We start from the raw sequence: 23,800 nt of genomic DNA, 5'->3' as shown, positions 1-23,800 counted from the left end.
AGTATCAGTGTGTTTTAGGTAGGATAAAAAAAAAAAAAAAAAAAAGTGAGGAGAAAAATGCGCACTGTTTATGGGCTGTACTACGGGTACAAATAACTAAACATACACATATGTGGTATTGCTGCGATCATCGGGAACAGAATTTATTTTGGGTTGTTCTTTGGTGGAAGGTTATGCTAGGACAAAAATACACAGCAAAAAAAAAAAAAATGATGTTTAACTATTTTGGGCCAGTTTTCGTTTGATATAAAAAAAAATAAAAAAAAATAAGATAGCCATTAACATTTACCAGCAAATGAAAGTCTAAATTGTCCGAAAAAAAAAAAAAAAAAACAATCCACCTGGATGCAAAAAGTATGATATGTACAGTTTTACTAACACATGTCAAAGTTGCAAAATTGTACTTGGGCATTTAGATTTGTTTTACCCTTAGGTGCAAAGTGTATCTAAAGCCACTTAGCTTTGTAAGTCTTTTTTTTTTTTTTTTTTTTTTTTTTGTGGTCAGTCATCCATTAGGGAGATTTTCCTTCACCTCCTGTCCTGGAAACAAGAAAAAAATCTCCTCTTAGCTGTCACTGGAGCAGTGGTCCCCATTGGTAAAGTTTTGCAAAAAATAAAAAATAAAACACATTTTGGCTTCAGATATACATTGGGAGAGATTTACTAAAACTGGAGCACATAGGATTTGGTGTAGCTGTGCAGGATAGTAACCGTTTAGCATCTAACTTTAGCTTGTTCAAACTTTAACCTAAAAACTTGGAAGCTGATTGGTTACTAGTACAGCTGCCCCAGTTTAACCACTTAAGGACTGCCTCAAGCTGATGTACGTCGGCAGAATGGCACAGCTGGGCACAAGCACATACCTGTACGTTGCTTTTTAAGTACCCAGCCGCGGCGCGCTCCCGACCCAGTCCTGAGCTCCGTGACCGTGGCACCAGCGGACCCAATCGCCGCTGGTGTCCCGCAATTGGGTCACAGATCTGAAGAACGAGGAGAGGTCTGTGTTAACAAACCTCTTCCCCGTGCTTCCTAGTGTGGCTGTCACCAATCGTCTGTTCCCTTTTATAGGGAAGGACGATCAGTGACGTCACATGGCAGGCCACGCCCCTCTACAATAAAAAAAAAAAAAACACATAACCTCATACATAACACCTACACTGCCCCCTAGTGGTTAACTCCTTCACTGCCAGTGTCATTTACACAGGAATCAGTGCATTTAAATAGTACCGATTGCTGTATAAAATGACAATGGTCCCAAAAATATGTCAAAAATGTCTGATGTGTCCGCCATAATGTCGCAGTCACAAAAAATAAATTAAATCTGAATATTGGCCTGGGCAGAAAGGGGGTGAAAGTGCCCGGTACTGAAGCACCCCTTCAGTGTGAACCCAGGCTCAAGCTTTTCAGCACATTACTGTACACCATCCTCTCCCACAACCGCCATAATGGCGCCCACGGAGGCAACCATTGAGGGTTTAACAGTTGCTGGCGTTAAAATTAACCAATCAAATTTTATTGAATACAAAGACTAATAAATGTAATCTGGGCAAACATTTTTTTTGGAGTGGCGCTCTTCCTTATAGGCCAAAAAAAAAAGTGTGCAAAGGATGAGTGTGCCACAAGTTAGTAACCAGTCCAGGTCAGAAGGGAAAGCCAACGCGTTTCAGGAGGACCACAGCTCCTCCTCCATCAGGGCTTTAATGCTGACGGTAATAGGAGCACCCGCACTGCCATTATATTAACCCTTGCCCTGTATTTTCTCCTATTACTGCCAGAACTAAAGCCCTGATGAAGAGGGAGCTGCGAGCTCCCAAAACACGCTGGCTTTACCTTTTGATTTTTTTTTTTTTTTTTTTTTTTTTTTTTTTTTTTAAGATGAATAGACTTACACTGGACTGGTTACAAACTTGTGGAGCTAAAAAATAAAAGTGGTCAGCCTTCGCGCCGCTAAGTGGTAATAAGTGACTAAAGTGGAACAAAATCCAAAATCAGATATAATGAAACACAGATGCTGTGAAAAAGAGCCTGAGTGATATAAAGTGCAAATGCTAACTAAAAAATGCAGCAGGACAAAATAGTGAGCACAAACTATCAAATAATGAATATAAAGGGGTGGGTCCTGCGCAAATCGTGCCACTCAAATAAAATACACAAATTCAAAATAATATAAATATGTGCATACATACAATGCCGTGAAAAAAAATATAGTCCAAAAAACAGCACGCATAAAAATATATAAAAAATATATAAAAAAATGGAAAAAAGGTTTAATGATAGAACAATAATAAAATGTCCGCTACTCAAGGCTCCCAGAACTCTCACCTTTAAACGAAGTGAATAAGCAAATCAAACAAACTCCAGGATTCTCTTATTTCATTCATAAATAATAAATAATAGCCATCAGGAAATCCAAAGGAGGGATGCAATGATACAATTCCGCCACTAGAGGGCCAGTCCCAGCTTCCAGAACAGGTGAAATGGATCTTCACTTCTATTTCACAGTGTATGGCTCAAAATAAGAGAGAGGAGGGGGAGAGAGAGAGAAACAGGAGACTTCCATAGTGTAGTAGTTTAAAAAACGGCAGGTAAATTTATTAAAAAGCAGTAAAGACTCTCACATTTTAATTGCAAAAACAAGCACAATCAGGAAGAGGGTATAATGACAACTTCCTCCCGCCTTACTCTACTTCCGGTTCGTCCTCTGGCCAATCCCTACGCGTTACGTCATGTGACTTCTTCATGGGGGAAGAAGTCACATGACGTAACGCGTAGGGATTGGCCAGAGGACGAACCGGAAGTAGAGTAAGGCGGGAGGAAGTTGTCATTATACCCTCTTCCTGATTGTGCTTGTTTTTGCAATTAAAATGTGAGAGTCTTTACTGCTTTTTAATAAATTTACCTGCCGTTTTTTAAACTACTACACTATGGAAGTCTCCTGTTTCTCTCTCTCCCCCTCCTCTCTCTTATTTTGAGCCATACACTGTGAAATAGAAGTGAAGATCCATTTCACCTGTTCTGGAAGCTGGGACTGGCCCTCTAGTGGCGGAATTGTATCATTGCATCCCTCCTTTGGATTTCCTGATGGCTATTATTTATTATTTATGAATGAAATAAGAGAATCCTGGAGTTTGTTTGATTTGCTTATTCACTTCGTTTAAAGGTGAGAGTTCTGGGAGCCTTGAGTAGCGGACATTTTATTATTGTTCTATCATTAAACCTTTTTTCCATTTTTTTATATATTTTTTATATATTTTTATGCGTGCTGTTTTTTGGACTATAATTTTTTTTCACGGCATTGTATGTATGCACATATTTATATTATTTTGAATTTGTGTATTTTATTTGAGTGGCACGATTTGCGCAGGACCCACCCCTTTATATTCAAACTTGTGGAGCTCCCATCCTTTCAAGACTACCCTCCCTGAGAAATGCCATGGCAGCCATCACTGGAGTGCACATAGACAGGAAGTGGCTGTAAAGAGGTTGCAGGACATCAGCAGCACTAAAATTTAACAAACAATGGAAAAAAAAAAAAGAAAACAAGTATTTCATTTTTAAAATCACGGCATTGGCTTAGGATACACAGTGTTTTAGAACACTAATCATCATCCAGTTGGGTTTTACTTCTACTCTAAAAGCTTGTGTCATTTCTTTGCAGGATCTCAGGAGTCGTTTTCTGACAACTGATTTTTATTATTAGTCGGTACAATGGAGCTGATGAGATCAGTGTGGTTTCCTACAAAGGAGTTATCAACTGCTTTTCTGACACAACACTTCCTGCAAATAGCAACACTGTCATTTCAACCGCCCCACGGCACGCCATGACTCACCCTGCACTCCGCAGATGTGACGGGGCCATTCACCCACACCCACCAGTACAGACATCATTTAAAGGGTCACTCCACACTAAGTGCAGATTGTATCTGCCTTATCCTGGAGAGTGAAACCTCATGGTCTTTGTACATCGGCAGAATCTTATCCTTCTATAGCTTCCAATATAGGGTATACACACACTATATATTTACACTTGGGGGCAGATTTACAGTTCATCCATTCTAACTGCTTATAAAACGGGCAAGATCAGGCTATATATTTCTCTGAAGATCGAGTGTTATTCAGTGAAAGGAAAAAAAAGAAAAGAAAAAAAAAAAAAGGGGGGGGGGGGGGGGGGTGAGGGGCACATTTTGGCCACCAGATGGCAGCAAGTATCACAAGGAATAAGTTTACTCCTCAGCTCCATCTAGTGGCTGTAATGCAGCATTTTCAACATTTGCATTGGATTTTTATTTTAAACCCCATGCCACCCAGCCCTGGTGTCCATTTAACAAGCTCTTTATGCCAGGATCACGTGACCACTGATTGGCTGTCACAGCAGCCAGCTGGCAATCAATAGAAGAGACTGAGGCCCAACTTTGACAGCTTGGTCATCGTACTGGGAGTGTGTAGTGAGTGGCATTCATATGTTAATACTCACATGAGGAAGAAGCACACACATTAGAATGATAGATGGTGATAAAAAGTTCAGAAAGGACACAGGCTAGAGTTGATTGATAAGTGTGCACCTTTCACCAGAATCCTCACAACCGTGCGTCACACCCCACCCCCCCTCCCCCCCCGGGGTGCAAACTCACCAGACAAAAAGTAGTTTTCAAGCCTCAAATCGCTTTAAAAAACAACTGCCATCCTCAGTTTGGGCTGGATCAGAGCTGCATACAATCTCCAAAGGTATTTGGGTATATGAGAAGAAAAACTCCACATAGTACAGTTCCGTTTTACCATTTATTGCAATCCTCCAATCGCATAACCGCTGGTCTCAGATCAGTGTCATCACCAATCCTACTATAGAGCCGGGGATGGTCAGAGGTAGTCCCAGTAAATTGAACCGCCTCCATTCGTTCCTTTAGGTTATCTCTCAGACTGTTTAACGCAAAACGTCACTTACAGTCGCTGTAAGGTCATGCCCTGATGCGTTTCGTCATTACGCCTTTGTCTGGGGGCATGGCCTTGCAGCAACCGTAAGTGATGTTTTGCGTCCTGAAATTTATCTCAAGTCTTCTGAGCAAAAATTAACCAGCTTGATGCCAAAAATAGGATTTTTATAACAGCTTACCTGTAAAGTACATCACGACAGGATCGGCTTGTGAGTGAGTGAGGGAAGGATGGCGTGGATGAGATCTGGAAGCCGCCGCCGAGTAGGGGGCGGTGAAAGAAAAATTATTTTCAGTTCTTATACTCAGCCTCATGAAGAAGGGAAGCATTCAGCCCAGGTGGGGGTGACTGGAGGAACCAAAACCCCCCAAACTTACCGGAGATCTGCCTGCTAGCCGGAAGAAAAAAAATCTGCTGCTTCTGTGACACAGCGTGATCTCCACTTAGGCATGACAACATTTACTTTAAAGGAGACATTTCATAAGAAAATGTAAAAATTCCTTAGAAAACTCCACTTACCTCTCCCGCTGCAGGGTTTTCTGTGGTAAAACCAACAGAACCAATCTTCACCCTTCACGGTGGGTCCAGTTAACAAACCTTCAGGGACCGGGGACCCTCAGGAAACCCACAATCCTGGACCAGTAATAGCACCCCGCCAGTAAAACTTTATGGCCTTAATACCAAAAGTACTGGATCCCCGGGGTCCAGCTCTCTAAAAAGAGAAGCATTTACAAGCAAAGACCTCGTTTCTTTGGACAAAAGGCCCGGGTAGTACGGGTACCATTCAATTTGGCCTTTTATACACACACACACACACACACACACACACACACACACACACACACACACACGTGCTCATATGTTTACATACCCTGGCAGAATTTATGATTTCTAGGCCATTTTTTTTGAGAATATGAATGATAAACACAAAAACATTTTTCACTCATATTTGGTGTTTGCATGAAGCCATTCACTACTGGGTTTACTCTTTTTAAATCATAATGACAACAGAATCTACCAAAATGACCCTGATCAAAAGTTTTCCTGGTGATTTTGGGCTGATAAACATGTACACAAGCCGTCATCACAATAGTCAAAGGATCTGCGGGAAAAGGTAGTTGAACTGTATAAAAGCAGGAAAGGGATATAAAAAGATATCCAAGGAATTGAGAATGCCAATCAGCAATGTTCAAACTCTAATCAAGAAGTGGAAAATGAGGGGTTCTGTTGAAACCAAACCACGGTCAGGTAGACCAACTAAAATTTCAGCCACAAATGCCAGGAAAAAATTGTTCAGGATGTAAAGAAAAACCCCCAAATAACTTCAGGTGAAATACAGGACTCTCTGAAAACATGTGGTGTGGCTGTTTCAAGATGCACAATAAGGAGGCACTTGAAGAAAGATGGGCTGTATGGTCGAGTCGCCAGAAGAAAGCCATTACTACGCAAATGCCACAAAGTATCCCGCTTACAATACACCAAACAGCACAGAGACAAGCCTCAAACCTTCTGGCACAAAGTCATTTGGAGTGAGGAGACCAAAAAAAAACTTAGCTTTTTGGACACAATCATAAAACGCTACATTAGGAGAGGAGTCAACAAGGACTATGATGAAAGGTACACCATTCCTACTGTGAAACACAGAGGTGGATCGCTGATGTTTTGGGGATCTGTGAGCTACAAAGGCACAGAAAATTTGGTCAAAACCTATGGCAAGATGAATGCAGTATGTTATCAAAAAATACTGGAGGAACATATGAAAATTCATCAGCCAGCAAGCTCCGCATGGGACGTACTTGGACATTCCAACATTGAACAATGATCCAATAACACAAGGCCACATTGACCTGTCATTGGCTACAGAGGGAATAAAGTGAAGGTTCTGGAGTGGCCATCTCAGTCTCCAGACCTCCCTATCATTGAGCCACTCTGGGGAGATCTCAAAACATGCAGTTCATGCAAGACAGCCCAAGAATTTAGAGGAACTGGAGGCTTTTTGCCAAGAAAAATGGGCATAATGGGCATTAAGTATAAGAATACATTTTTGTGTTAAAACACAAACTACTCACATAAAGATAAAAACACAGCATGTAAAGCAAACAATCGTTTTAGTTCCATAGGGCAGCAGCGGGTGATGTCATGCGTAGGTCCTCCCCGTTCGCATTACGTTCAATCAGAACTTCAACGTCACCGGACTCCTCCCCCCTTCCCTTCCTTAGCAGACGGAGGCAATTGGGGGGAAGGGAGGGAGGAGTCCGGTGACATCGATATCCGTGACGTCACCGGATCTCCCACTGAACTCCCTGAAGCCAGCGGAGGGGCGAGTACCAATCAAAAAAAAATGAACGATTAATCAAGTAATTTCTGCAGCGTGTACATATAGTGTATATGTATTTGTTAAATACAGTATTCTCTTATCTGGATCCAAACATAAGGTTACAAACAGTAAATTAAATACCGGATTCTCTTCTCCAGAACTAGATATACATTACTATTCCTCAAAAATTCAACAGCAATAAAATATTCTCTAAAATAACTACTCTTTCAATACTTTAAATTATTTTTAAATATTAAAAGGGGGATCTACTTTGTTAATAGCTACACAACATCTGGGAGGACTTTAAATGCCTGGTATTGCTCCACTTAGGCCAACTAGTACCCAAAAAGAAAGAATGTGAACCCCAGACACATCAATGGGATGAGAAGCTAGAAACCAGGAATGAGTTAGTAGTTATTCAAAGGAATATTACAATAATCTGTTAACAGAAATGTTATCAGATGTAGACACCTATCGTAAATTAGATAAAGACCCCACTTCTCAATATAGGACAGAGTTGGAGACCTTGGTAGAATTTGGGTATCGGTCACATGTATTAACCATAAAAGAAATATCTTGTACCAAGCAGTAGCGATATACCAACCATCTATACCCTCCCTAAGATTCATAAAGATCCAGTAAACCCCCCCGCTAGACCCATTGTTATATGGGATAGGACCTCAGACATCAAGGATGGGCCAAGATCTAGATCCATTTTTACAGAAAAGTGTTGTAGTCATAAAAGCTTATCTTAAAGCGGAGTTCCACCCAAAAATGGAACTTCCTCTTTATGTGTAGGTGACCCTCTGACATGCCACATTTGGTATGTCATTTTTGGGGGGCAGGTGGGAGTGGGTACCCTGTTATTACAGGCACCCAGCTCCCATTCCTCCCTGGCCCTGGAAGAAAGATCACCTCTCCCCCCTCCCTCCGTGCAATCTTCTGGGACACGTCACAGGTCCCAGAAGTTTGCCCGGCCAATCACGGTGCGGCATGTGCAGTGCGTGCCCGGCAAAGAGGAGCGGGGCTTCGTTCGCCCACATCGCTAGACATGGGACAGGTAAGTGTCCGATTATTAAAAGTCAGCAGCTACACTTTTTGTAGCTGCTGAATTTTAAATGGGTGGAACTCCACTTTAAAGATACCAAAAATCTTCTGCAATTGCTGCAAGAAGTCGAGTTAACTGGAAGGATGAGATATTCCTAGTTACATCAGATGTGACATTATATACAGTACTATCCAGCACGACGATGCTTAAACTTGCCCTTATTTGGGCCTTGAGCAAAAAAATGAGGATTTACCCAATACCCAGAAAGTTTTTTTTTGCGGAATGCTTTGGACTTTTGTCTTTCCCACAATTATTTTTGTTTTAACAATTTCTTTACCCAAAATAGAGGAGTAGCTATGGGCACAAAATTGGCACTCAGCATAGCTAATCTCTTTATGGGAACGTGGGAGGACAAATGTTTGATGAAAAAAGAGGGTGGCGCTTTTTTTTTTTTTTTTTTTTTTTTTTTTTTATTATAGACGATACGTAGACGATCTGTTCCTCATATGGACAGGATCAGAATCTTCTTTGAACATATATTTACAGCATTTAAACTGTAATGTAAATAATATAAAAATTGCCTAGCCAGTGGAGCAAGGAACAGATTAACTTTTGAGATTGTCGGTATCTATAGACATAATGACAGGTTGGAGGTATTCTTCAAGCCAACGGGTCGCAATAGCTTTATGCCCACACATAGTGGTCACCATCCTCTTTGGCCAAGAAACATTCCCAAAGGCCAAATAATGCGGGTAAAAGGGAATTGCTCCACCACTGAGAATTATGAAGTACAATCTCAAGTTTTGAAAAACAGATTTTTAGAAAAAGGCTGTAATGCTCAATACAGTTGTAGAGGCGATAAGGGCAACTCCCCGTGACGAATGTTTGAGGGATAATGCACCAGAGATAAAACAATAAAAGCCATGAATGGGGTTTTGTTTCTGCTTTCCATGTGCAGTATAAAGAAGTGGAGATAATTTCTAAGACTCACTGGCATATTTTATGCCTGGATAAAACACTCAACCCCCCCCCCAACTAGATTACCATCATTTTGGGACAGAGATGGCTTCTTCGCATGTAGAAAGTGTAAGGCGTGTAGAGAAGCGTCTAGTCTCGAGGGGATTTAGACAAGTTTACATCAACCTCTAACAACAAGGAATTCTCTATTAAAGAATTCATTACGTGCAACACCTGTGGGTTGATGTATATAGGCCCAGAATCAGTGGCGGCTAGTGCTCAAACAAACTGAAACCCCCCCCCATTACAACCCCACTGTGCCAGCAAATGCCCACAGTGGGTGACGGCGGCAAGCGGTTTCCTCCATGTCCTTGATGTCTTCTCCAGTCTGCTCCTCCTGTCCTCTCCTATGATTGGACACCTGATCCAATCACAGCGACTGTAATTTCAGCCAATCGGGTAGATTGGCAGAGAGGAGATCCAGTGTTAGAAAAGTGAATACTCAGTCGCTTTCCTAAGACAGCTGAGTGAACTGCAAGCTCCAAGCATGGCGCTCACGGTTTCCTTTTTTACGCCTATTAGAGCCTATGGCTCTAATCATGTGCTTGAAAATTATATATATATATATATATATATATATATATATATATATATATATATATATATATATATATATATATATATATATATATATATATATATATATATATATATATATATATATATATATATATATATACCCTGCTGTAATTCAGGTGCTCGGCAAGGGGTGGCAGCGGCAGCCATAGATTCATGCATTGCATGAATCTATTGGTGATAGAGGGGTGGCTGGAGAGAAGGGGCGGCGCCCATATGGACGCACCACCACTGTCCAGAATATTAAACTATGTTTTAAAGACCATAATATGTCACTTCTCTTTAAATTTATAGGCTTACATGTGATCTAAACAGAGACTGTAATGGTCTAATGTTCAGTGTCAGCTGGTATCAGCAAGGTACTGAGAGATAGGTACTTTGTGAGCATTGCTTGAGTCACCGCTAGTGTGTACCCATGAGTAGAGCGATTTTGGCATCAAGGCGGTTAATTTTGCTCAGAAGATTTGAGATAAGGCCACGCCCTCAGGCAAAGTCGTAATGATGAAACGCGTCAGTGCATGACCTTACGGCAACCGGAAGTGAAGTTTTGCATCCCAGTGTCTGAGCAACAACTGGAAGGAATAAACGGAGGCGGTTCAGTTTACTGGGACTACCTACCTATCCGCACAGTGGTAAAGATTCCAGTGAAAGGTGCACACTTATCAATCAATCAACACTAGGAACACCGCCTGTATCTTTGTGTCTTTTCTGGACTTTTTATCACCATCTATCATTGTAATGTGTGTGCTGCTTCCTCATATGAGTATTAACATATGAAAGTCAGTCATAAAACCTGGTACTGGTTATGAACTTTTGGACCCGTTTACCTCTTGGATGTCTTTATATGTTTTAGTTTTAAGCAGCTGTTGATTATCATCAAGTTATATTTCGCATTTTATTTTCGATCTTTGTTTTAATCAATTGTTTATGTTGAGAAAGATTTTGAGCACCAAAGCATTGAGATAGGGGAAGTGGGCCTATTTTTTGCTCTCTTTTATACAGTGTGTAGCGAGTGTCTAGGTTTTCTGGTCATCTGACAAGGTTACCCAACGCCTGGCTTGAAATTTGCTTTGAATTTTTTTTAATTAACACAGCTTAATTTTCAACCAAAAAAAACACCTATCATGTTGGCTGACAAAAGCCCAGGTGCCAGGACGTAATTTCTAGTTGTCATGGGAATCTGGCAACTGGTATTTGTTGGGCCCTGATCTAAGGGTTTCTGGACTCCCAGCTTCCACAGAAAAGCTAGACTAGACTAATGTTAGCTGTTATGACTTTGTACAAGGTAGGAGTTCTATGGGAACAGGTTAAAGAAGATATTGCTGGACTAATGAGGTTTATGTCACCCGCGCTGTAGGCTACAGATGCCAGTAGACTCTAATTGGGCTATAGGTCTTTTATAAGGGGAGGGGGATACAAACACATGTGTTAGAAAAACTGCATTCAATCACTATAATCCCCTCCCCTGATAAGTTGGTGTCTGTAGTACCCCTCACCCTACTTGACCAGCGGTGTTTAGGAACCCAGTAGCCAGCAGAGATACTGAACATCCTACCACTGTGCAATGCCTATGGCAGCCATACAGAAGACGCGGATTCATCCTCTTCGACAAAACCAGATTGGCCGCCATGGACAGAGCTTCATCGTTCCGCTCGATTCTGAGAAATGAAATTTTGTCCGCAGAAATCTACATCAATATCCTGCTTCAACTAGGTATTACACACAATGCAATTCTATCCAGCAACAGCTTCTCCTATCTACACTACATTCTGATTGGATCCCTGTTCTGCCTAATACAGTCCGCCCATCATATGCTGTCCGCTCCGTACTGCGCATGCGCAGTACGGAGCAGCCGAAGCTTCTGAAAAACTCCGAAGTTGAACGGCGCCTGCGCCGTGAGTGGAGGAGATAGCCCCACTATCCAAGCGGACATAGGGTTAAGAATTTTAGAGGGCCCCTCGCGGGCGAGCTTCGCTCGCCACGCTTCGGGCTCCGCTTGGCTCTTTTTTATTCTAACTCTATGTCCACTTGGATAGTGGGGATAGAACCTGGACTCACGGCGCAGGCGCCGTTCGTCCTCGGCAATTTTTGGAATCTGTGTTCCTGTGTACTGCGCATGGGGGACACTATTTTACAAGACACCGGCACTCCTGGTGTCCCTTTATAAAATAAATAGTATATTGGGTAGGCAAGCAGGGGTGGCCCTGTATTCATCCATAAATGTACAGTAAGATGTAAAAATAAGCAGTGAAAGTGATTTTGTATCAGCTTCTTACAGTCCCAAGACAGCAAAACTGACAGACTAGGAGCAGGAGAAAGAGCACAGAAAAGAGCAGAGAAAAAAGTGGTTCCTGCAGACAACATGCCCCCTCTGGATGGAGGAAACATGAATGACTGGCCATGTTGCTGTAGGACCGCCTTTTTAAAGAGCTAGGAGGCAATGCATTTCCTGTCATGGGGAGGGGATCCATAGATGCCAGATAGAGCTGTGTAAATCTCAGGACTGGATGGACGGAAATATGAATCCTTTAGCAGGTAAAACAACTCCTGTATAAGCATTTTATCTGTGTATTTAACTTTGATGGAAGCTTTTAGCCTCGCTGCTGATTACCATTAAAAGTGTTGCAATTCCCCGATATCTACAGGACATGGAGATATAAAATCAGACATACATTACACACACACACACACACACACACACATACACACAGGCACCCACAGAGACAGGCACCCACAGAGACAGGCACCCACAGAGACAGGCACCCACTTCTTATTTCATTCATGTAAAGTCTAATGAACCCTTGTCATAGGGAAAAAAATTAAAAAAATACCAGCATACCCTATAAATACATTCATACACCAATCAGCCATAACATTATGACCACTGACAGGTAAAGTGAATAACACTGATTATTTCATTACAACAAAATCTGAAAAGGGGGGGAATATATTAGGCAGCAAGTAAACATGTTGTCTCTGAAGTCTGCATTAGTAAAAAAAAGTTTAGCAATGGCGGAGCACACTTCTTCCTACAGGAACCAATGATGGGGCACTATTCCTCCCACTGACACCAACATCCTGCCCCCTGAAGTCTGAAGGATTGTAAACAGGCCCTTTGTTTAAAACATTTGGAGACCCCTGGTCTACTGGATCGGAGGGCATTTTGGTGTAAACAGACAGGTGGTCCGTGTACATCCGGCCGCCCATAAAGGAGAGCAGGCTGTGTCCATGGACCTGTCATCTGCCTGCTCAGTGGACAGATTCCCTGCTGAGCAAGTGGATCACAGCCTCACTCCGCACTGTGTGAAAGAGGCCAAAAGGGAATCCAAAAAACACAAACAAGAGGGAAGAAGCATCCGCCAGGGAAGGTTGACCAGGCATGACTTCCGATAAGGAGTTGCCAGTATCTCTTATCTTATAAAAGTCAATAGCCAAGGAGAATCAGAGACCTTCACCCATAGAGGCCATACTTCCCTAAACTTTGAATCATTTTTGTTTGCTATAGCTAGCAGCTCCTCCATACACATAGTATAGTTTGATTCCGCAACCCATATTGTAGGGATCTTCAATACTTGAGAATCAGAGCTCTGCCTACCCTCAGCTAGATTAGAAATATTCCCTTTTTAAAGTGGAGTTACTCAATTATTTTTTAAGTCAGCAGCTACAAATACTACAACTGCTGACTTACCTGTCCAGGGCACCCGCTATGTCGGCACCCAATGCAATCTATCCCTCGGCTGTCGGGTGCTGCCGCCACCATCCTCTGTAAGAGGTGGAAGTGGCGTAGATACCCGTGGGTGGCTCTGGGATCTATGCCTGGTCTCCAGCCAAATCTTGCCCATAATCAAATGGCTAAGCTGAAATATAGCCAACCAAAATGGTTTTATTACCAGGCAGGACCACCACATGTGAAGATGTGCCCTGCTCATCACATCTCCAACATCGATCTGGTATAGCCACTACTTTTTGCATTGGCTTCGTATGAAGACGCAAATCTGCAGTGCAAATCGCACCGACACGCGGCTTTGAAATCTCACTGAAATAGACATATCCAGAATGGGGGCTAGAACATCGTTTATAAAAGACTGAATCCAGGGTCTTTTTTTGATTCTTAGCCCTGTGTGGTCCAAAGCGAGACCTTGTATCCGTTCTTGGTCTTTTCTTTCCTTGTTGCGGTTGCCCCCAGGTTGGTTTGCAATTCAGTGGAAATGCTTTCTTCTTATCCAATCTAGTACTTTTTCCAGCCATGGCCCGAACAACAAATCCCGTTATTGGGATCCCACAGAGCTTGGCTTTAGAAGCGCCATCCCCCTGCCAAGCTTTTAACCAAAAGGCTCTTCTTGCAGAGTTTGACAAGGCTGAGGACCTTGCAGCCATCCGTACTGACTCCGCAGATGCATCTGCTATATAGGCAATACCCTTGAGGAGCGTAGGAAAAGACGATAATATTTGTTCCTTTGGTGTTCCCTCCTCAATGTGGGCCTGTATCTGTGTAAACCAGAACTCCATGTTTCAGGCCACCACAGTAAGGCTTAATGAACATGGGACGTTTTTACAACCTCCCCTGGACAATTTAACTTGACAGATAATAAACCACATTTAAAAACATCAGTTTTGCTGCGTTTTATATATATATATATATATATATATATATATATATATACACACAATTTTATTTTTTTTTCAAAATAGCCAAAAATGAAAAACGCCTGTAAACGAAACGCGGCTGAACGCAAGTTACTACATTTAGTGTCTGAAATTATTTTTTTGCCTTCAAAAGAAAAGCTTATAAACGCAACCGCCTAAAAACAACATTAAACGAACCTGTACACATAAGATAACATTGGGTGAGTTCAGGAGCAGTTGAGAAAAAGCATCCAACTGCCTCTGAACGTCCGTTTACCAGCAGCAGTGTACATGAGGCCTAACTGCCATAGCTGGTTTTAGACTCCCTACTGCAGAATCCCATGATTTCTTCAGGAGGGAATCCATTCTTTTGTCCAATGCGTCGGACAGCACTCCCATGTCTTCGAAGGCTAGGTCTGTGTGCCTCGAGACTTGGGAGAATGCTGCGTCCAGTTTGGGGATCTTATTCCAAACTGACGCTGGATCATCCGCAAATGGAAATCTTTTTAAATCTTTTGAAAAGAATGGGTTTCCTCTCCGGATTCTGCCATTCCTTTTTTATTGTTTCCACTAAGACCTCATGGACCGTAAAATTTTTCCTTTCTAGTTCTCCCAGGCCCTGGTAAATGTTGTCACGTAATGTTAGGGTTTTCTTCTCAGGTTGCATACCTAAGGTGGTATAAATGGCCCCCAGGAGGCTTTCTACTTCCTCCAATGAAAGCTTATACTGGGAGGGTTTTCTGGAATCACCTTCCAGAGCTTCCCCATCTGATTCCTGGGAACCGGAAGCTGCACTACCTGGCGCCTTCTTCCTGGAGGCTTCTGGTGGGCCCGTACTTGTGGAGGGTACTTGCGTTTTCGAGAACGCTACCTTCTGAAGGGCTAGAGGAGCAGTCTGAGGCTGTGGGATCTGAAAACCTGGGAACAATGTTTTAAATGAATGAAAGGAATTAGCCAGTTTTTTAACTGAGGCTGCTAAATCACTGCCTTGTTCAGTGGAAATGTTACTGAACTACATTGTCTATGCATTCCTTACATAGCGTTTTTACCCAGGAGTCCCCAAGTGTATTTTTACATGAGGGACACCTCCTCTTAGAGCTGAAATAAACAAAGGTAGATATTTAAACATATTTCTTGTTCAACTTTTCTGCAGTTATTGCAGGTGTGCAGCTTTAAAACATGTAAGCTTTCCCTCCCTAAGGCCCATGTTCTTTGCCCCTGGCACTAGAGGATTAGTACCCCCCCCCCCCCCCCAAGAAAAGGTAGGTGGAGTGGGAGATGAGGTAAGGGGAGCTCCTCCCCAGGTCCCCCTTACCTTGGAGTAGCTGGAGCTGGCCTCTGTTGGAGCAGTCTGCATCTCTGCTTCGGACATCGCTTCGTGCCGCCAATGGAGCCCAATGCTGTCTCTACAGCAAACGTGGCTCCTCCCCAGCCCTCATCTGATCCCTTTTCAGTGATCCACGGGTCAACCGGAAGTATCCTCCCCTTCTGCCAGACGTGATGTCACCCGGCTGAATTTACATCCACCGAGCCCAGCGCGGCTCTAAATGCTGAGGATGCCTGTGGGGCTTGGCATGACTGTGGGGACGGGACCTCCTCTTACTGAATCGGGGCTCCCTCTGCTTTCTCCTGCACTCGGAGCTGTGGAGGGTGGCGTTGTTTGGCAGGTAAGCCTTTTAGACAAGTTGGTCCTCGGAGCTCTGTACTCCATCCTGAGCTACACTGGCTCACTGGACTTGGTTCCATGCGGTGTCTCCCCTCTGGAGGAGACACAATAATTGAGGAACCAGCAGGGGAGGAGGAAATTTAGAGATGGCTGGTGCAGTGATTCCTGCAGAGGGGAGGGTCTCTCAGGTGGCTGTCCTGAAAGACAATTAATGGAAAACGTGTTCTGGTCTGATGAAACCAAGGTTGAACTTGGCCATAATTCCAAAAGATATGTTTGGTGCAAAAACAACACTGCACATCACCAAAAGAACACCAGACCCACTGTGAAGCATGGTGGAGGCAGCATTATGCTTTGGGGCTTTTTTTTCTTCAGCTGGAACATGGGGACTTAGTCAAGGTAGAGGGAATTATGAACAGTTCCAAATACCAGTCAATATTGGCACAAAACTTTCAGGCTTCTCCTAGAAAGAGGAACATCATCTTTCAGCATGACAACGACCTAAAGCATACATCCAAATCAAGTAACGGCTTCACCAGAAGAAGATTAAAGATTTGGAATGGCCCAGCCAGAGCCCAGACCTGAATCCGATTGAAAATCTGTGGGTTATCTGAAGAGGGCTGTGCACGGGAGATGCCCTCGCAATCTGACAGATTTGGAGTGTTATTGCAAAGAAGAGTGGGCAAATACTGCCAAGTCAAGATGTGCCATGCTGATAGACTCATACCTAAAAGAGTGCTTTAACAAAACCAAAAGGGGCTTCAACAAAGTATTTATTTAAGGGTGTGCACACTTATGCAAACCTATTATTTTAGTTTATTTTTACTTCCCTCCACAAAAAAAAAAAAAAACATTTTTTTTGTTCAACTGAGTTTATAGGTCACATTAAAAAAGGTAGAAAAAGTTCTGAAATTATTTATGTGTCTCATATTTCTATTTTACAGAAACCTGACATTTTAACAGGGGGGTGTAGACTTTTTATATCCACTGTATATTTATATATACAGTATCTCACAAAAGTGAGTACACCCTTCACATTTTTGTAAACATTTTATTATATATTTTCATGTGACAACACTGAAGAAATTGGAGACTGGGCTGTAAGCCAGTATTCCCACATAACGACCCCAAACACACCTCCAAGATGACCACTGCCTTGCTTAAGAAGCTGGGGGTAAAGGTGATGGACTGGCCAAGCATGTCTCCAGACCTAAACCCTATTGAGCATCTGAGGGGCATCCTCAAATGGAAGGTGGAGGAGCGCAAGGTCTCTACATCCACCAGCTCCGTGATGTCATCATGGAGGAGTGGAAGAGGACTCCAGTGGCAACCTGTGAAGCTCTGGTGAACTCCGTGTCCAAGAGGGTTAGGGCAGTGCTGGAAAATAATGGTCGCCACACAAAATATTGACAATTTGGACATTTACAGTTAGGGGTGTACTCACTTTTGTTGCCAGAGGTTTAGACATTAATGGCTGTGTGTTGATTTATTTTGAGGGGACAGCAAAATTTACACTGTTAAACAAGCTGTACACTCACTACTTTACATTGTAGCAAAGTGTCATTTCTTTGATAGAGATTTTATATATATATATATATATATATATATATATATATATATATATATATATATATATCTCTCTATCTATATATCCTACAGACATAAAATATATATTTTCCTAGTTGACCTCTGACAGAGGCTTTTGGAGGGGACTGAATGCTAGCCTCTTGCGCCACTGATCATGGGCCCTGGCATTTGGGGGAATGGTGCTCTTTGTGAGCTGTATGCCCTGGGACCCTGGAGGTGGAGTTACTTTTTAGGTCCATATCATCCCCCAAAGACACACAGACTCTGGGAACCCTGTAAATTTGCCATATTATAAATAGTGACCGATTCATAACTTTGGGGCTCATAGAAGATGCTGATGTCATCAACTCTGCTATTGTGAGAAGGTTTTCTTGGATTTGCCCAAAGACTATCCTTGGTTAATTCTGAACAATACATGATCATTGAAAGAGCTGATCACATCGACCTCCAGAGATGCACTGTCTGGTCACCTAAGCTGCCTTAAGGGTCGGTTCACACTAGGACGACTTGTCAGGCGACTTAGTCGCGTCCCGTTCTGTACAATGGAACCATTCTAAATCGGAGCAACACAAGTCGCTCCGCCTTAGAAAAAGGTTCCTGTACAACTTTGGGGGTGACTTGAGGCGACCTGCATTGGCTTCTATAGAGAAGTAATTTTGCAAGTAGCCGCAGCGGTCGTGCGCAGGTCGCCTGAGGCAGTCGCACTGCAAGTCGTGCTGCCTCAGTGTGAACCGTCACCAAGTGTTGTGTTAATTATATAATTGTTTTTTTAAGTTGTGCTAAGGGGGAGGGGGGAGTATCCATGAGCCAGCCCTACCTCGTTATCTAACCCCTTGTGTTAAAAGTGTATAGAAAGGCTGTATTCTGTCCAATAAAGCATTCAAGATTCTACAAGCTATTTTCGGCTAGGCTTGCATTCAATGCAGCTATAATAATCTATCTCTCTGAGGGTCAGACTGGAGGAAGCGGTATAAGGCTAGGTTCACACCATAGCGATGCGGGAACGCCGCGAATCCGCAGCGTTTTCCCGCATCGCATGCCTCCCGCCGGCAGTTCACACTGCCCTATGCGGACTGCTGGGAGTGTCAATGAAATGTTAATGACACCCCCAGATCCGTCCGCATATCGCAGTGCGATCTGCACACTCGGACAGGAATCGGATTGCATGGTGTGAACACCCATGCGATCCGATTCTGCTGTGGACCAAAAAAAGGGTCCCGTGCGAGTTTGCGGCGGGTGCGATGCGAATTCAGCGATACTATCTGTATGGCTGAACTCGCATTGCTACAGAGATCGGATATGATTTGCACTGCAGTGCGAATCACATCCGGATCTCCCACCCGCAGCGGTGTGAACCCAGCCTTACTGACAGAAGCACTTAGCGGAGTGTGGTATAGGATCTGGCACAACCTCTTTTTCTGTGTTTGGGGGCATCATTTTAGCAAATATAAGCATGCACATTTTTTCCACATCCTGTTTATCGGGTGGCTACACTGCTTAACAGGGTCCCTATGGAGCTCCAGTGTAGCCACCCTTCCATGCACACTCTCGGCTGAGATTGCGCACGGTCACGCTGATGCTCTGTGCAGACATCTGTGTCCACAGTAATGAGGAGTTTGGGTTTGGTCCAACCTAAATAACTTACCATGGGTACATGAGGGCAACCCATGTCATAAACATTGCCACCCCCTCATATAAGTGCAGCAGCAGGGTGGGAAATATCCCAATGTTCCAGCAATGACTGCTAGTTTCTGGGTTCAGACTGAACACAAGCTCATCCCTACTCCCAAGTCTCTCCCCTTAAGGTGACCATACACTATGCAATCTGACTGTACAATCATCACTATGTATGTAGTCCCTGAACATTAGGCAGAATGGCCACCCATTGATGTAAAACAGTGCACACTCCCCAACAGGAAGTTCAGGGAAGCGCAGATACGAAGGCTAGGAGCTGACCAAAGATTGAGCAATTGAGTGTTTTGCGACCTACTGATGGAAATCTTTACACTCTTGTTTGGTGGACCTAAGGGGAAAAGGAAATATTATAGTGAGGGGTTCATACGATTTCATATAGGGTGGCGACATAAGACGCTTTACTCCTATATCCAAACCACTGACCATACACATCATTGCACTTCCCCAATATAACCCCGCTCCCTGCTCCCTGGCCTGTCCTCCATATCCTCCATGGGTCTTTGAGGGTTTCTTTGACCAACCCAAAAGACAAGTGAAGTGATTCCACCCAGCACAGCCCTATTGTATGTTTATAGCTGTAGCGGGGTCACTGGATTGTGAGCTCCCTTGGTGCAAAGGGACAGATATGGCAATTATGGATGACATATAGATAGATCACATTTAAATATTGCCTATAGAGCACACATATATAAATATATACACATATAATACAGTATATTATATACACAGATCACACATCTATACAATGTCTATAGATCATACAAACACCATTCATGGATCATACATAATGCGATAACATGTGTGCTCCGTCCACATATCATGCATGCAATGTTTATGGATCATACATAATGCAATGACATTTTCATAGAACAAACTGTTACATTGTACATAGATGATAGACACAATATATATATATATATATATATATATATATATATATACACACACACACACACACACACAGTATATCACACAGAGATAGATCACATACGCACATTGTCCATAGATCATACATAAACAGGACATTTCCATAGGACAAACTGATACATTGTTTACAGGCCACCCATATAAAGACATCCCCCTGATACAATATCTATAGATCACACACATAGACCATCCAAGTACCTGCTTCCCCCATAACCCCCAGTGGTATCATCTATACAGAGGCGGAAGGCACCATTTACCTGCAGGACGGGGGAGGAGTCCGTGTCATCAGGCGGTGTCGGTCAGCTCTCCTGCCTCTCTCTGCACAGCCTCTCACCTGCACGCTCATCTGACAGGTCACGTGTGCGCGCCTCAGGTTACCACCCACCTGGACGCCGTTCCAACTGCAAATGCACTGAGCGGGGCGCGCGTTATCCCCCGCCTTCTACGTGCGCGCACCTGTTTACGTTCTTAGACTGCCTTTAGAGGCGGCTACCTACCAGCAGAGGGCGCTCTGCTCACCATCCATGTCTGCTTAGTGATAGTAGTATGGGGGGTCCTGACAGTAGAAGATGAACGTATGGCATCTCATGTGTTACAAGAGGCTTCTATAAGATTTGTATATGTTACCCATGGCAATCTGAGGGCCTTATATGACAACTGTACATGGTAGCCATAGCAGCCTGAAGTTCTCTATATAAAGACAGTATATGTTGCCTATAGCAACCAGTGTCCTATAGAAGAACTATATATGTTGCCCATAGCAACCCAGTGCCATGTCCCATATATGTTGCCCATAGCAACCAGAGTGTCCTATACAAGAACTATATATTTTGCATATAGCAATCCATGCTCTATCTCATGTTGCCCATAGCAACTAGAGTGTCCTATAAAAGAACTATACTTTGCCCAATCAGTGCCCTATACAAGAACTATATATGTTGCCCATAGCAACCCTGTGCCCTGTTCCATATATGTTGCCCATAGCAACCAGCCTGTCCTATACAAGTGTAGGGCTGGCTCCTGACGAGAAGGCGCTATGGTTTTTTAAAAAGTTAATTTGCCTGAAACCACAGTTGGGTTTCAGGACTATTTCTCTAAATTTCTGGTTTCAGTGCCAGTCCAGCTGGGTTGCACTGGGTTCTCCTTGACCACAGATGTCGCTTTCTCCGCCGGCAAGAGTAGAAACGCAGTCTAGCTGGGCGCTTTGAATGCCACTAGTCTCTCGGAACCAGCTCAGTGGGAGTGTTTTCCTGCTGTGCATTCTGGGAGGTGGTATTTAAGGTGCCGACGCCACGTGGTTCAGGGTTCCATCTTTTATTTTCTGTCTGTTCGGTTCTGGTGGTCCTCCTTTCCCGAACTCACTCCTAACCCTCTACCCTTTATTGAAAAATGGATAAATAAAAAACCCAAAAGAAGATTCAGTGTCAGTTTCCCCATTCTTTGGGCCATCTACCATGGGAATCCCTAGACAGAGAAGAAAAAAAGGAGGTAACGGTAAGCCCAAATAAATCCAGCAGGTCCTTTGGGGGTTAGTGCTACATGTGGGGGCTCGTCCGGGATTTACCGTTACCTCTCGCAACTAAAGAGAACTATTTGTGTGGAAGTTATACGGTAGAGGGTTTGTTTTTTGGACTGTGCCATTTTACAAGGAGTGATTGCCGGCCACTGCCTGGTGTGTAGACTGTGGGCGGAGTCAGAAAAAAAAAGCCCGCGAGTTGCGTGACTGGAGGAACCAGTGGGAGGAGTCTTGCCTGTTCTTTTCCTGCACCACGTGAGTGTGTCGTAGGAGAAAGAAGAAAAAGGTTTTTTTATTTGCGATTTATTTGCTTTTCAGAGAAAAAATGTTCCGGATGCCAGGAACATCGTCCATCATGGGACCCAGGATGCCTTCAGTGGGAAACGCCACAAGTGTGAGACTACCTGGGACTTTGCTCATGGATACAGGAATTCACCTGAGACCGCAGGGGCGTTTTGTACTGTATACAACGGGAGATGTCGAGGCACTGGGAATGCTCTGCAACAAGTGCGAGGGACTGGTCGCAAGTCTCCGCCCATTTGTCTGATGCCCAAAATGTGGAGAGTACCTATTTAAAGTGGAGCAACCCACTGTGCCGCCTCGTGTATATCGTATGGACTGGGCCATGGGCATCACCACTGAGGAGTCCGCTGTATATGCTCCTGTGGTGAGGTTTGCAACTTGTATGCCAACCACTACAACCAGTATCCAGGAGGGAGATGCTGTCACTACCGTCACCGGAGGAGCCACTCCGGACATCATGGACACTGCTTCATCCACCATTACCACAATCCCTACACCTGCTCAGAGGAAGGTGGGGCACGTGAAACCCTCCTGCAGCCGTGGTAGAGGCCTATCTCAGAACCCGCCTGGATCGGATCTGGGGAAAGAGATCACTCCCAAGGAATCCGCTGCAGATGTGGGTGAGAACTCTGGGGAAGTTGTAATGAGTGGGACTGTATGTAAATATTTGCCAGCAGAGGAGTTGCGGGACTCAGAAATAAATTCCCTGTCTGACTTATCAGGGGATGATGAGCTGTTTGAGACTTTGTCCCAAGAAATATTATGGGCCAATGCAGATAATGTGGCTGCAACATGCAATGTATCTGGCTGGTTGGCTTTGAATTTGTCTGTTCGGTTCTGGTGGTCCTCCTGACCCAGCCCCATGGCCCTCCCGGCCCGGGGTGTTTAACCATGCATCCCGAGTCTCGGGGCCGGCTGGCCAGATGCGACACAACTGCAGGGACGGGCCCGAGTGAAGTTTCGGGGCCTACTGATCCAAAGGTGGTCTGGTGGCATCTCACCTGAATGGAGAGGCCCAGCAACTGAAGAACCCCCGGGGGAGGACTCTTCAGGAGAAGGCCGTGCACAAGGCTGGCTTCTCTGAAGGAGCCTGGAGGCTTAGTTGAAGGACGCAGCCTGGATCAACACTCATACGGTATTGCCGGATCGGCTAAGAGAACCTGGTACTGTATGATAGCTCTTTAAATTTATCTACATCCCTCAGGAATGCTTAAGTGTACATCACAAGTCTGTGGCAGAGACTTTGTCGAGCACCCTACCGGCTGCTAGGCCTAGTGAGAGGAGGTCTATCCAGAGGTTGTTAAATCCATGACTGATGTTTCCACTACTGCTACACCGACCACCCAACTCCGAAACTTACCCCATTACCATTAAATGAGATCACACCTTTTTGGAGTAATTAATGGCCGTAGCAGCCCCTTTATTAATCAAAACAAATAATTAACATATCAAACCAAACATCAATAGAATTATCATTTAACTGATCAAACTGAACGCGTTGGTCTTCTGCAGGGCATTCCCCCTCCCCACCCCATTAACATAACGAGCAACATGCACTGCGGTCGTATTAACTGTAACTAGGCCTCAAGCTGA

The 23,800-nt window shown here is 43.8% G+C and overlaps 1 protein-coding gene across 1 annotated transcript in view; it reads right to left on the bottom strand.

Annotated features, from left to right (window-relative positions):
* Positions 1-20,802, bottom strand: part of TTPAL (alpha tocopherol transfer protein like) — a 37,706-nt gene extending 16,904 nt beyond the window's left edge. Inside the window, exon 1 of the mRNA XM_077460220.1 lies at positions 20,646-20,802. The gene's annotated coding sequence lies outside the window, so the exon portion shown is untranslated. The remainder of the gene's footprint in view (positions 1-20,645) is intronic.
* Between the last annotated feature and the right edge of the window lie 2,998 nt (positions 20,803-23,800).

The sequence above is a fragment of the Lithobates pipiens genome, unplaced genomic scaffold (assembly GCF_037356315.1).
Source record: "Lithobates pipiens isolate NorthernLeopardFrog02 unplaced genomic scaffold, aLitPip1_a1.2 Scaffold_28, whole genome shotgun sequence".
Lineage (NCBI taxonomy): Eukaryota > Metazoa > Chordata > Amphibia > Anura > Ranidae > Lithobates > Lithobates pipiens.
The sequence above is the reverse complement of the archived record's forward strand: the minus strand, read 5'-3'. Positions and strand labels throughout refer to the sequence as shown.